Source organism: Triticum dicoccoides, chromosome 2B (genome assembly GCF_002162155.2).
Source record: "Triticum dicoccoides isolate Atlit2015 ecotype Zavitan chromosome 2B, WEW_v2.0, whole genome shotgun sequence".
NCBI classification, from domain to species: Eukaryota; Viridiplantae; Streptophyta; class Magnoliopsida; order Poales; family Poaceae; genus Triticum; species Triticum dicoccoides.
The window spans coordinates 211,482,851-211,498,016 of record NC_041383.1 but is presented as its reverse complement, the minus strand read 5'-3'; positions in this window follow the sequence as shown (position 1 = coordinate 211,498,016).

Genomic DNA, 15,166 nt, shown 5'->3' with positions numbered 1-15,166 from the left:
TTTTGGACGAACGTGCCGTTGGCCCTTGTCATTCACGTGACATGTGTCACCCACATACTGTGAGGTGGCGATCTTGTAGGATCGTGGGTGAATAGATAAGTATTATCGTGGAATGCGGAACGGTTTGAGCGGTAAAGCCAAAAATTCAGATAAGATTATTTTAAGTTTTCATTTGCAATTTCTTCAGCCGTCAAGGACACAGTGAAGATTTTGAACGAGTTTCAAATTAGAACGCACATGAAGAATTTGTGAAAAGATTAGATTGAGTTTAGCACAGAGGGGGAAGGGTCCGATCACATTCACTTAGCGGAAAAAAGTCAACTTGAAGAATTAGCAATAAGTGAATGCTGTAGAGGACATAAACTTATATATATATATATATATATATATATATGTATATATATATATATATATATTTGTATATATTCAAATGAAGACAAATGACGGAAATAGTGAAGACATTGCAAGTTGAAGAATTTGAAAAACTGAGGAATTTCACAACTGAAGAAAAACTCAAATTTTATGATTTTCAACTTTTGTGGTGGCGTAACCCACCGTATAAGAAAGTTGACTTCAGACACTGTGTACAACTGTCATAGGGCTCTCAGAGTCAATTTCTTCGTTAATTTCTTCACACTTAGAGGGTTAGTCTTCATTGATTGAAGAAAATTGTTACTTCGTGTGTTGCGCATCTAAGTCATCAAGTCAGCATAAGTGTTAGGATGAGTGTCCATTTCAGAGAACATTCGAAGATTCTAGGATATTTAGCTCACACCGCAACTTGCTAAAGCTCTTCTCATCCAAGGGCTTAGTGAAGATATCAGCCAGCTGATCTTCAATGCTTGCGTAGTCGATGGAGATATCGCCCTTCAACACATGGTCACGAAGAAAATGATGACGAATCTGGATGTGCTTTGTCTTCGAGTGCTGAACTGGGTCATGAGCAATCTTGATAGCACTCTCATTGTCGCAGTAGAGAGGCACATTCTTCACGTTGATGCCATAGTCCTTGAGTGTTTGCTTCATCCATAGTAATTGAGCAGAGCAAGAACCAGTAGCAATGTACTCAGCTTCTGTAGTGGAGAGTGATACGCAGTTCTGTTTCTTCGAGGACCAACAGACCAAAGATCATCCGAGGAAATGGCATGTGCCTTACGTTGATTTGCGGTCCACGCGATCGCCAGCACAGTGAGAATCTGAATATCCAATGAGATCAAATGAAGAGCCCTTCGGATACCATAATCCAATTGTTGGTGTGTGAGCTAGATATCGAAGAATATGCTTCACAGCCTTATGGTGGGATTCCTTCGGTGTAGCTTGAAATCGGGCACACATGCAAACACTAAGCATAATATCTGGCCTAGATGCACATAGATACAATAAAGAGCCAATCATGGAGCGGTATACCTTTTGATCGAAGTCTTTACCATTTTCATCAGTGCATAGATGACCATTTGTGGGCATTGGAATTTTGACCCCTTTGCAGTCTTGCATGCCGAATTTCCTCAATACATCTTTGAGGTATTTCTCCTGAGATATGAATATGCCATTGCGCTATTGACGAATTTGAAGACCTAAAAAGAATTTCAATTCTCCCATCATAGACATTTGATATTGTTCACTCATCATATAGGCAAATTCATCACTATAACATTGGTCAGTACAGCCAAAGATAATATCATCAACATATATTTGGCACACAAACAATTCATCATCATAAGATTTTGTGAAAAGAGTTGGGTCGAGTGAACCGGGTTTGAAGCTTATCTTCATGAGGAATTCCTACAAGGTATCATACCACGCCCGAGGGGCTTGCTTGAGGCCATACAGGGCCTTGTTGAGTCTGAAGACTTTGTCGGGATTCTTTGGATCTTCAAAACCTGGGGGTTGAGCAACATATACTTCTTCCTCAAGCTTACCATTGAGGAATGCACTTTTCACATCCATTTGATATAAAGTGATATTATGATGGTTAGCGTAAGCAAGTAATATGTGAATAGCCTCAAGTCTAGCAACAGGTGCAAAAGTTTCATCGAAATCAATTCCCTCAACCTGTGTGTAGCCTTGAGCTACAAGCCGTGCCTTATTCCTCACCACAAGGCCATTTTCATGTTGCTTGTTGTGGTAGATCCACTTTGTGCCAATGATGTTGTGCTTGCAAGGATCTGGACGTTTGACCAGTTCCCAGACGTTGTTGAGCTCGAACTGATGTAATTCTTCTTGCATAGCCTGAATCCACTCAGGCTCCAGAAATGCTTCATCTACCTTAGTGGGCTCTGAGATAGAGACAAAAGCAAAGTGCCCACAAAAGTTATATAAATGTGAAGATTTTGAACGTGTGAGAGGACCTGGTTCTTCAATGTCATCAATGATCTTCTCAATTTGCATTTCTTTAGAAATGCAAGGATGAGTGGGTTGTCTTCGAGGAATTTGATCATCATTCCCATCAGGAGCATTTTCTTCAGCACCATTTTCTTCAGGTGTGCCAGCCCAGTGATCATCACGATCAGGAATGAATTCTTCAGCAGATTCTTCGGTAGGAATGACATCCTCTGTAGCCTTGAACTTGATAGAATCCTTAGGTGCTGGTTTATCTATCACAGAAGGTAGGTGCTCTCTTTGCGAGCCATTAGTTTCATAGAACCGCACATCTACAGTTTCAACAACTTTGTGAAGAACGATGTTGAAGACTCTGTAGGTGTGCGAGTCCTTTCCATAACCAAGCACAAAACCTTCATGTGCTTTCGGTGAGAATTTTGAAGTGTGATGAGGATCTCTAATCCAACATTTAGCACCGAAGACTTTGAAATAACTCACATTGGGCTTTTTGTCAGTGAGGAGTTCATAAGCAGTTTTCTTGAAGCATTTGTGAAGATATACCCTGTTGATGACGTGGCATGCAGTATCAATTGCCTCAATCCAGAAGCGACGAGGTGTCTTGTATTCATCAAGCATAGTGCGAGCCATTTCAGCGAGGGTTCTGTTCTTGTGCTCCATGATGCCATTCTGCTGAGGAGTATAGTGCGAGTCATTTCAGCGAGGGTTCTGTTCTTGTGCTCCACGATGCCATTCTGCTGAGGAGTATAAGGAGCAGATAACTCGTGAGTAATACCAAGTTCATCAAGATAGCCATCAAGACCGGAATTCTTGAACTCGGTCCCATTGTCAGTTCTGATGTGCTTGATCCTCACACCAAAGTTGGTTGAATCCCTCGAGGAAAATCGTTTGAAGACTTCCTGCACTTCATGTTTGTAAGTGACAATGTGCACCCATGTGTAATGGGAATAATCATCAACAATAACAAAACCATATTGAGATGCATCATTCAGAATTGCAGAATAATGGTTAGGGCCAAAGAGATCCATGTGAAGAAATTCAAATGGTCGAGTGGTAGTCATGACAGTCTTCGTTGGATGCTTGGCCTTTGTCATCTTTCCAGCTTCACAAGCTCCGCATAAGTGATCCTTAAGGAATTTGACATTCTCAATGCCAATGACATGCTTCTTCTCCGCAAGCGTGTGCAGATTCCTCATGCCAGCATGACCAAGTCGTCGATGCCATAGCCAGCCTTCTGAAGCTTTTGCAAGTAAGCACACGGCTGGTTGTGGTCCTGTACAGAAATCAACAATATACAAATCTCCTCTCCTAAAGCCATCGAAGACTTTGGAATGGTCAGTTTCCATGATCAAAACACAACGATATCTTCCAAAGACAACAACCATATCAAGATCACAAAGCATTAAGACAGACATGATGTTGTATCCTAAGGACTCGACAAGCATGACTTTGTCCATGTGTCGATCCTTTGAGATCGCAACCTTACCTAGACACAATACCTGACTTTTGCCTTTGTCTGCGAAGATGGTATGCTTCAGATGTGATGGTGATAAAGGAGCATCCATCAATAGATTCTTGTCACCAGTCATGTGATTCGTACATCCACTATCGAGGACCCACTCGTTTGCTTTGGGTTGATCATCCTGCAGATGAATTAGTGCAACTTACGAACTCATACACTTCATCAGTGAAGAATATGACATCAATATCATCAGATCAATTTCATCAAGCAATAGCACAGATAAATCAGTATGAGGACGTGAGAAATGAAAATTCATTTCTTCATGATTAGCCTGCGTCCTTTCAGGCACATTCAGGTCTCCAGCAAATTCTTCAGACGTTTTGAGCACGTTTGGAGACCTGACACTACATAAGAGATTAGTTCTTTTTCTTCACCACCCACATCTGAAGGGGTGGCAAAGCATTCATCACTCTACGAGCGCCATATGAGAAAGGTGGCATAGAAGCCAGTCCGCTTCGTTTCACATAAGAGGGGTTAGGGTAAGCATATGAATAAGCAGAGAAATTCTTCAAGGACTTATGAACATAATGATTTGAAGAATAACACTCATATTCATAGCCCTTAGCTCTACCCTGCGAAATAGAGGGGTTAGCACGATGATGATCATGTAAGGATTTTGATCTGGTTGAGGAATTTGATCCATATGAAGAATTAAGTCCATATGGAGAATTTGATCTGGGGTTCCTATTCTTCACAGGTGGTGTCATGAGGACATTCACCTGAAGACTTTCAAGATAACTTTTGGGAACCCAGATTTTCTTCATAGGGGAACCGTTCCTACAGTTAGTGCCAACATATCTAGCAAATACTTTACCATTCTGATTTTTAAACAATTTATAGTTGGAGTCAAATGACTCATCAGAAGAACGAGGAGATTCACATGTAAAGCCAGATAAATTGGATGGATCAACTAGAGGTCCCTTTGCAGCAACCCACGAGGTTTTGGGGTACTGCTCAGGCTTCCAATATGTTCCATCAGCATTGAGTTTCCTCTCAAAGGCAAAACCCTCTTTCCTAGGGTTCCTGTTGAGGATCTGCTTTTTAAGCACATCACAGAGAATCTGATGCCCTTTGAGGCTTTTGTACATGCCTGTCGTGTACAATTCCTTCAGCCCTGCATCATCAGTAGTACTTGCAATGTCCTCGGATGAGGAATTAGTGATAGCAGAGACAGGTGAAGAATTTGTAATATTTGAAGCATTTGAACATTCAGGTGAAGAATTAGCAGATTCACGTTCAATAGAACTTCAGACATGGAGGAACAAATTCTTCCTGAGCAGCGTTGATTTGTTGAGCGAGTAATGAATCGCGCTCCTTCTGAAGATCTTCATAACTCACTCTTAGCTTCTCAAGATCTTGCTTTCTTTGAATAAATTCATAAGAAAGCTTCTCGTGATCAGATAAGAGAGTGTTATGATGACTTTGAAGGTTGTCAAACTTAGACTGAAGTCTCTGAAGGTTTTCAGTTAAGTCTTTAGTGAGGTCCATTTCTTCACCCAACATATCATCACTTTTGTCTAGCATGTTTTGAAGCTTTTCAATAGCATTTTGTTGTTTCACAGCAATCTTAGCAAGTTTAGAGTAGTTGGGCTTAAGATTTTCATCAGATTCATCCTCACTTGATTCAGAGGAGGGGTATTTAGTTACCTTGGCACCCTTTGCTATGAAGCAATAGGTGGGAGCATAGTCATCATTGCCTTCATCAGTATTGTTGGTGTTGCCATTTTCTTCAGAGTTGAAGATAGACTTGCTGACAAATGCAGAAGCAAGAGCTAGACTTGCCACACCAGACTCAGACTCCTCGGATGCCTCTTCTTCCTCATGATCCTCAGATTCAGCCTCAGAATCCATTTCCTTGCCAATGAATGTCCAAGCCTTCTTGGAGCTGCTCTTCTTGTGAGATGAAGACTTCAAGGATTTTGATGATGAAGAGTTTGAAGATTTCTTCTTCTTCTTGGCATCATCAGAACTGTAATCCTTGTATTTCTTCTTCTTTAATTCCTTGTCCCATTGAGGACAATCTTGAATGTAGTGACCAGATTTCTTGCATTTGGGGCATAGCCTTTTCTTGTAGTCACTAGATGAGGAATCGTTGCTCCTTGAGGATTTTCCAAAACGACCACGTCTTGAGAACTTCTGAAATTTCTTCACGAGCAGTGCTAGTTCCTGGCTCAGTTCTTCAGGATCACCAAGGCTGCTGGTAGAGTCCTCTTCTTCAGACTCAGAGACTGCCTTGGCCTTCAGAGCATGTGGTTTGCCATAGCTCGAACCATAGAGATCTCTCTTCTCAGCAAGCTGGAACTCATGAGTGTTTAGCCTCTCGAGGATATCAGCGGGATCAAGTGACTTGTAATCAGCACGCTCTTGAATCATCAGTGCCAGAGTGTCAAATGAAGAATCGAGCGATCTTAGCAATTTCTTCACCACCTCATGGTCGGTGATGTCAGTGGTGCCAAGCGCTTGAAGCTCATTTGAGATATCAGTGAGGCGATCGAAGGTTTGCTGAACATTTTCATTGTCGAGTTTTTTGAAGCGGTTGAAGAGATTACAAAGAATGTCGACACAAGAGTCAGGTTGAGTTGAGACTCCTTCATTTACTTTAGAGAGCCTATCCCAGATAAGCTTAGCAGTTTCCAAAGCACTCACTCTACCATATTGCCCTTTACTCAGATGGCCACATATGATATTCTTCGCTTGAGAGTCGAGTTGCTTGAATCTCTTCACATCAGCAGCATTCAGGGAAGGTGTGACTGAGGGAACACCATTTTCCACAACATACCAGAGATCGTTATCAATTCCCTCAAGATGCTTTCACATCTTATTCTTCCGGTAGGGGTAGTCCTTGCCATCGAAGGTAGGACGCCCAGCAGAGACCTTGATCATACCTGTGGTCGACATAACTAAGACTCCAGGCGGCTATACCAGAATCACACAGAACAAGGGAGTACCTCGCTCTGATACCAATTGAATGTGCGTTATATCGACTAAAGGGGGTGAATAGGCAATTTTTATGAATTCTTCACTGAGGAATTTGCTAGTGAGGAAATTCCTAAATGAAGAACTACTTGCAGCGGAATAAGTACTCAAAAGTAAACATAGCAGAACACACGCATAGTCATCATGATGAAATGAAGACAAGCACAGAGTACAGAAAGCGTAAACATAGGATAACACAAGATGAAGACAGATAGACTGAAGAAATTGAACTGAGGAAATTGAGAAAGTCTTCAGTCAAAAATCTTTAAACAGATATGAACAAGCACACAACAACAGAGATGAGGAAATGAAAGAGTTGAGAAAATTGAACCAGTAAGCTCGATGAAGACAATGATTTGGTAGACCAGTTCCAACTGTTGTCTTAGTTGTACATCTGGTTGGAGCGGCTGAGTATTTAAACTCGAGGACACCCAGTCCTGGACACACAGTCCTCACCGTATTGTCCTTGAGCTGAGGTCACACAGACCTCGCCCAATCACTCGTGGTAAGTCTTCAGGTAACTTCCGGACCTTCACAAACTCGGTCACTCAGCGATCCACAATTCCTCTTGGATGCTCTAGACCTTGAAGACTAACCGCCTGGAAGAAGCACAGTCTTCAAAGGAAACAAGCGTCAGATCCACGCAGGATCAATCTCTTCAGTGATGCTCAATCACTTTGGGGTTTGTAGGTTTGGGTTTGGGATTTCCTCACTTGATGATTTTCACTCAAAGTCCTTGGAGGATGGGTTGCTCTCAAATGACAAGTGTCAGTTTCTCTCGGAGCAGCCAACCAACTAGTGGTTGTAGGGGGCGGCTATTTATAGCCGGGGAGCAGCCCGACATGATAAGACATAAATGCCCTTGACTGATATGACCGTTAGGTGGGTAGATATTTTGGGACAGCTGGTGCGTAGCACAGCGACTGTCGGAATATTTGAGGTTCGAATTCCTCAGGGCTATCATGTTCCTCACTGTGTAGGCAATCCGCACTGGCGAATTCCTAACTCCTAAGTCAGAACAAATTCCTCAGAGACCAGAAGAACTTCGTCTCTGTCACTGAAGAATGTGACTGAACTGTGCGAGATTTCCAATGGCTTCACTCGAAAGGATTGGTAGGTGTAGGATTTTGAGTTGAGTATCACATGGAAATTTTTCCTTAGTATTTCCTCGACCCCCTTTAACAGTACGGTGTTTCCTATGACTCAAGAAAGAGAAAATGAAACAGTTAAAACAAGAGTCTTCACGCTTCATGTTCCTTGAATGATTACCAAGTCTTCAAGGTCACACCAATTTCTTCACTTTCAAAGTCTTCAGAAAGTCTTCAGAAATCCGAAGTCTTCAGTCGAAGAACTTCATTTTTAGGGGTCGACTTTCTCTGTAAATATCAAACTCCTCATAGACTTATAGACCTGTGTACACTCACAAACGCATCAGTCTCTTAACATATAAGTCTTCAATACACCAAAATCACTAAGGGGCACTAGATGCACTTACAATCCCATACTAAATTTCAAGGTATAAGTGTTCTCCCTAAGTATGCACCATTGCTAAAATTCGTCGCGCCGAGACACCACGTGATGATCGGGTGTGATAAGCTCTACGTTCACATACAATGGGTGCAAGCCAGTTTTGCACACGCAGAATACTCGGGTTAAACTTGACGAGCCTAGCATATGCAGATATGGCCTCGAAACACTAAGACCTAAAGGTCGAGCATGAATCATATAGTAGATATGATCAACATAGTGATGTTCACCATTGAAAACTACTCCATCTCACGTGATGATCGGACATGGTTTAGTTGATTTGGATCACGTGATCACTTATATGATTAGAGGGATGTCTATCTAAGTGGGAGTTCTTAAGTAATATGATTAATTGAACTTTAATTTATCATGAACTTAGTACCTGATAGTATTTTGCATGTCTATGTTGTTGTAGATCAATGGCCTGTGCTACCGTTCCTTTGAAATTTAATGCGTTCCTAGAGAAAGCTAAGTTGAAAGATGATGGCAGCAACTACACGGACTGGGTTCGTATCTTGAGGATTATCCTCATTGCTGCATAGAAGAATTACGTCCTGGAAGCACCATTTGGTGTCAGTCCTGCTGCAGATGCTACTTTTGACGTTAAGAACGTCTAGCAGAGCAAAGCTGATGACTACTTGATAGTTTAGTGTGCCATTCTTTACGCCTTAGAACCAGGACTTCAACAATGTTTTGAACGTCATGGATCATATGAGATGCTCCAGGAGTTGAAGTTAATATTTCAAGCAAATGCCCGGATTGAGAGATATGAAGTCTCTAATAAGTTCTACAGCTGTAAAATGGAGGAGAATAGTTCTGTCTATGAACACATACTCAGAATGTCTGGGTACCACAACCACTTGACTCAACTAGGAGTTAACCTTCCTGATGACAATGTCATTGACAGAGTTCTTCAATCACTGCCACCAAGCTACAAAGGCTTCGTGATAAACTATAATATGCAAGGGATGAACAAGACTATTTCTGAGCTCTTGGCAATGCTAAAAGCTGCAGAGGTAGAAATCAAAAAGGAGCATTAAGTGTTGATGGTCAATAAGACCACTAGTTTCAAGAAGAAGGGCAAAGGGAAGAAGGGGAACTTCAAGAAGAACGGCAAAAAGGTTGCTGCTCCAGAGAAGAAACCCAAGTCTGGACCTAAGCCTGAAACTGAGTGCTTCTACTGCAAAGGGACTGGTCACTGGAAGCGGAACTGCCCCAAGTATTTGGTGGATAAGAAGGATGGCAAAGTGAAAGGTATATTTGATATACATGTTATTGATGTGTACTTAACTAATGCTCGCAGTAGCGCCTGGGTACTTGACACTGGTTCTGTTGCTCATATTTGCAACTCAAAACAGGGGCTACGGATTAAGTGAAGATTGGCTAAGGACGAGGTGACGATGTGCGTGGGAAATGGTTCCAAGGTCGATGTGATCGCCATCGGCCTGCTACCTCTACATCTACCATCGGGATTAGTTTTAGACCTGAATAATTGTTATTTGGTGCCAGCGTTGAGCATGAACATTATATCTGGATCTTGTTCGATGCGAGATGGTTATTCATTTAAATCAGAGAATAATGGTTGTTCTATTTATATGAGTAATAACTTTTATGGTCATGCACCCCTTTTGAGTGGTCTATTTTTGTTGAATCTTGATAGTGATGATACACATATTCATAATATTGAAGCCAAAAGATGCAAAGTTGATAATGATAGTGCAACTTATTTGTGGCACTACCATCACGGTCATATCGGTATAAAGCGCATGAAGAAACTCCATGCTGATGGACATTTGGAATCACTTGATTATGAATCACTTGGTGCTTGTGAATCGTGCCTCATGGGCAAGATGACTAAAAATCCATTCTCCAGAACAATGGAACGAGCTACTGACTTCTTGGAAATAATACATACCGATGTATGTGGTCCAATGAGTATTGAGGCTCGTGGTGGGTATCGTTATTTTCTTACCTTCACAGATGATTTGAGCAGTTATGGTTATATCTACTTAATGAAGCATAAGTCTCAAACATTTGAGAAGTTCAAAGAATTTCAGAGTGAAGTGGAAAATCGTCGTAACAAGAACATTAAGTTTCTACGATCTGATCGTGGTGGAGAATATTTGAGTTACGAGTTTGGTCTTCATTTGAAACAACATGGAATAGTTTCACAACTAACGCCACATGGAACACCATAGCGAAATGGTGTGTCCGAACATCGTAATCGTACTTTATTGGATATGGTGCGATCTATGATGTCTCTTACTGATTTATAGCTATCGTTTTGGGGTTATGCTTTAGAGACGGTTGTGTTCACTTGAAATAGGGCACCATCAAAATCCATTGAGACGACGCCTTATAAACTGTGGTTTGGCAAGAAACCAAAGTTGTCATTTCTTAAAGTTTGGGGCTGCGATGCTTATGTGAAAAAGCTTCAATCTGATAAGCTCGAACCCAAATCGGAGAAGTGCGTCTTCATAGGATACCCAAAGGAAACTGTTGGGTACACCTTCTATCATAGATCCGAAGGCAAAATCTTTGTTGCTAAGAATGGATTCTTTCTAGAGAAGGAGTTTGTCTCGAAAGAAGTGAGTGGGAGGAAAGTAGAACTTGATGAGTTAATTGTACCTTCTCCCTTATTGGAAAGTAGTTCATCACAGAAATCAGTTCTAGTGGTTCCTACACCAATTAGTGAGGAAGTTAATGATGATGATCATGAAACTTTAGATCAAGTTACTACCGAACCTCGTAGGTCTTCCAGAGTGAGATCCACACTAGAGTGGTACGGTAATCCTATTCTGGAAGTCATGTTACTAGACCATGATGAACCTACGAACTATGAGGAAGCGTTGATGAGCCTAGATTTTGCAAAATGGCTTGAGGCCATGAAATATGAGATGGGATCCATGTATGAGAGCAAAGTGTGGACTTTGGTGGACTTGCCCAATGATCGGCAAGCCAAAGAAAATAAATGGATCTTTAAGAAGAAGACCCACGCAGACGGTAATGTTACTGTTTACAAAGCTTGACTTGTTGTGAAAGGTTTTCAACAAGTACAAGGAGTTGACTACAATGAGACTTTCTCACTCGTAGCGATGCTTAAGTCTGTTCGAATCATGTTAGCAATTGCCGCATTTTATGATTATGAAATTTGGCAAATGGATGTCAAGACTGCATTCCTGAATGGATTTCTGGAAGAAGAGTTGTATATGATGCAACCAGAAGGTTTTGTCGATCCAAAAGGTGCTAACAAAGTGTGCAAGCTCCAGTGATCCATTTATGGACTGGTGCAAGCCTCTCGGAGTTGGAATAAATGCTTTGATAGTTTGATCAAATCATATGGTTTTATACAGACTTTTTGAGAAGCTTGTATTTACAAGAAAGTGAGTGGGAGCTCTGTAGCATTTTGGATATTATATGTGGATGACATATTGTTGATTGGAAATGATATAGAGTTTCTGGATAGCATAAAGGGATACCTGAATAAGAGTTTTTCTATGAAAGACCTCGGAGAAGCGTATTGGGCATCAAGATCTATAGAGATAGATGAAGAGGCTTAATCGGACTATCACAAAGCACATACCTTGATAAAGCTTTGAAGAAGTTCAAAATGGATCAGTCAAAGAAAGGGTTCTTGCATGTGTTACAAGGTGTGAAGTAGAGTCAGACTCAATGCCCGACCACTACAGAAGATAGAGAGAAAATGAAGGTCATTCCCTGTGCTTCAACCATAGGTTCTATCATGTATGCAATGTTGTGTACCAGAACTGATGTGTGCCTTGCTATAAGCATAGTAGGGAGGTACCAAAGTAATCCTGGAGTGGAGCACTGGACATCAGTCAAGAACATCCTAAAATACCTGAAAAGGACTAAGGATATGTTTCTCATTTATGGAGGTGAAAAAGAGCTCGTCGTAAACAGTTACGTCGATGAAACCTTTGACACTGATCCAGATGACTGTATGTCGCAATCTGGATACGTATTTTTTTGAATGGAGGAGCTGTCAGTTGGTTCAGTTCCAAGTAGAGCGTTGTGGAGGGATCTACGTATGAAGCGGAGTACATTGCTGCTTCAGATGCAGCAAATGAAGGAGTTTGGATAAAGGAGTTCATATCCGATCTAGGTGTCATACCTAGTGCATCGGGTCCAATGAAAATCTTTTGTGACAATACTGGTGCAATTGCCTTGGCAAAGGAATCCAGATTTCACAAGAGAACGAAGAACATCAAGAGACGCTTCAATTCCATCCGTCATCAAGTGTCAGAGGGGGACATAGACATTTGCAAGATACATACGGATTTGAATGTTGCAGACCCGTTGACTAAGCCTCTTCCACGAGCAAAACATGATCAGCACCAAAGCTCCATGGGTGTTACTATGTAATCTAGATTATTGACTCTAGTGCAAGTGGGAGACTGAAGGAAATATGCCCTAGAGGCAATGATAAAGTTATTATTTATTTCCTTATTTCATGATAAATGTTTATTATTCATGCTAGAATTGTATTAATTGGAAACTTAGTACATGTGTGAATATATAGACAAAACATATAGTCCCTAGTATGGCTCTACTTGACTAGCTCATTAATCAAAGATGGTTATGTTTCCTAACCATAGACATGTGTTGTCATTTGATGAACGGGATCACATCATTAGGAGAATGATGTGATGGACATGACCCATTCGTTAGCTTAGCATTATGATCGTTTCAGTTTCATAGCTACTACTTTCTTCATGACTTATACAAGTTCCTCAGACTATGAGATTATGCAACTCCGCAATACTTCAAGAACACTTTGTGTGCTACCAAACATCACAACATAAATGGGTGATTATAAAGGTGCTCTACAGGTGTCTCCGAAGGTGTTTGTTGGGTTGGAATAGATCGAGATTAGGATTTGTCACTCCATGTTTCGGAGAGGTATCTATGGGCCCTCTCGGTAATACTCATCACTATAAGCCTTGCAACCATTGTGACTAATGAGTTAGTTGCGGGATGAAGTATTACGGAACGAGTGAAGAGACTTGCCGGTAACGAGATTGAACTAGGTATGATGATACCGACGATCAAATCTCAGGCAAGTAACATACCGATGACAAAGGGAACAACGTATGTTGTTATGCGGTTTGACCGATAAAGATCTTCGTAGAATATGTAGGAACCAATATGAGCATCCAGGTTCCGCTATTTTTTATTGACCGGAGACGTGTCTCGGTCATGTCTACATAGTTCTCGAACCCGTAGGGTCCGCACGCTTAACGTTCAATGACGGTTGGTATTATGAGTTTATGTGATTTGATGTACCGAAGATTGTTCGGAGTCTCGGATGTGATCACGGACATGACGTGGAGTCTCGAAATGATCGAGACATAAAGATTGATATATTGGACAACTATATTCGGACACCGGAATTGTTCCAGAAAAGTTTCGGATAAAATTGGAGTACCAGGGGTTACCGGAACCCCCCCCCACCCCCGAGAAGCTATTGGGCCTCATGGGCCTTAGTGGAGAAGAGAGAGGGCCGGCCAGGAGGTGGCGCACACCCCCTTGCCCTAGTCCTAATTAGACATGGGAAGGGGGGAGGCGCCCCCCTCCTTCCTTCTCTCCTTCTCCTCCTACCCCCCCTTCTCCTTGTTGGAATAGGAAAGGGGGGGCGAAACCTACATGGAGTAGGATTGCCCCCCTGGCACGCCTCCTCCCCTGGCCGTCCTCCTCCTCCCTCCATCCTTTATATACGGGTGAGGGGGGCACCCCATAGAGACACAAGTTGATCAAGTTGATATTTTAGCCATGTGCGGTGCCCTCCTCCAATGTTTTTCACCTCGGTCATATCGGCATAGTGCTTAGGCGAAGCCCTGCGCCGGTAACTTCATCATCACTGTCACCATGCCGTCATGCTGATGGAACTCTCCCTCGGCCTCAGCTAGATCTAGAGTTCGAGGGATGTCACCGAGCTGAACGTGTGCAGATCACAGAGGTGTCGTGCGTCGGTACTTGATTGGTTGGATCAGGAAGACGTTCAACTACATCAACCGCGTTACATAACGCTTCCGCTTTTGGTCTACGAGGGTACATGGACACACATCCCCCCGTTTATATGCATCACCTAGATAGATCTTGCGTGATCGTAGATTTTTTTTTGAAATTACCGCGTTCCCAAACAATTTTAGCTGTGAGGTAATGAATTTTTTATTGTATATTGCATCACTTGCATTTTTCGTAAAAACCATACATGTTAACTACTTTTTTGTTGCTCGTGTAGAGGACCACCAAAGAAGAGGACAAAGACCACCAAATCAGCTCAATCATCAATTGTGCCTTGCGAGGATGATGCTCCATCAGCCATGCGATTTCTGCCAAGGTTAGCAACAACCATGCTCATAATTAAATATAATTGTACCTTTGTGTTCTAAGTGCATTCTTCTCACCATAGCCAAATCTTGGAGAAAACAACCAAGGAAAAAGGGAAAGGTGGTAAATCTGGATCCGGAGGAGCAAAAAGGTAACCGATGGTAGTTTTGAAGTTCAGTTCTAATGTTATGTTATGCATTGTTCTATGAGATCTCTTGTTCTATTAACTTGGGCTACTGAATTATCCCCTTCTATATATCCATTTTATTATAAAAATAATGTGCCAAGTTTTGGTTTTAGGTTGATTAGATTGCTTGTTTACTATGTGCAGTGCAAAAACAGAAACTTTGGCTGTAGCGCGTGAATTTAATTTTTTTACTGGAAAGTCAAACGGGTCTAAAACTTTTTGCACAGTACTTTTGTAAAATTTGTTTAAATTGTCATATTGTTTTA